Genomic DNA, 450 nt, shown 5'->3' on the forward strand with positions numbered 1-450 from the left:
ACTAAAATGTTCTGCTTTGTCCCACTTCTGTCTTTCAACCTTGAGAAATAGTAATACTATAGATTTTAGTTTAGCAAGCTCTAGACGATTTTGAGCATCTGAAGTGTGGTCCCGGGGTGAAATGGGGTCCTTACCGACCGTGACCCAAACTTCAGCTGAAAGAAATTGTCTAGGGTTAGCCAGAAAAAAAAAATAGAGAGTTGAATCCTTGGTCCGCGATTTTTACTTGATTTTTACTTAATCTCTGTCCTTTCATTCACACAAGCTTGTCATCTCCATCCTACCCGTCCGCAACACTTCCCCCCATCATCCTCTCTCACCCTACTTTTCACCCCACCCCACATCCCCAGATACTTCTGAAGCAGCTACAAAGAAAACAAGCACATTAAGAATAGCGATAAACATCACAAAAAATGTTTTTGTCTTTTTATAACCTCAACGTGACAAGAC

The sequence above is a fragment of the Oratosquilla oratoria genome, chromosome 17, assembly GCF_046742065.1.
Source record: "Oratosquilla oratoria isolate Oo_2021 chromosome 17, ASM4674206v1, whole genome shotgun sequence".
Taxonomy (NCBI): Eukaryota; Metazoa; Arthropoda; class Malacostraca; order Stomatopoda; family Squillidae; genus Oratosquilla; species Oratosquilla oratoria.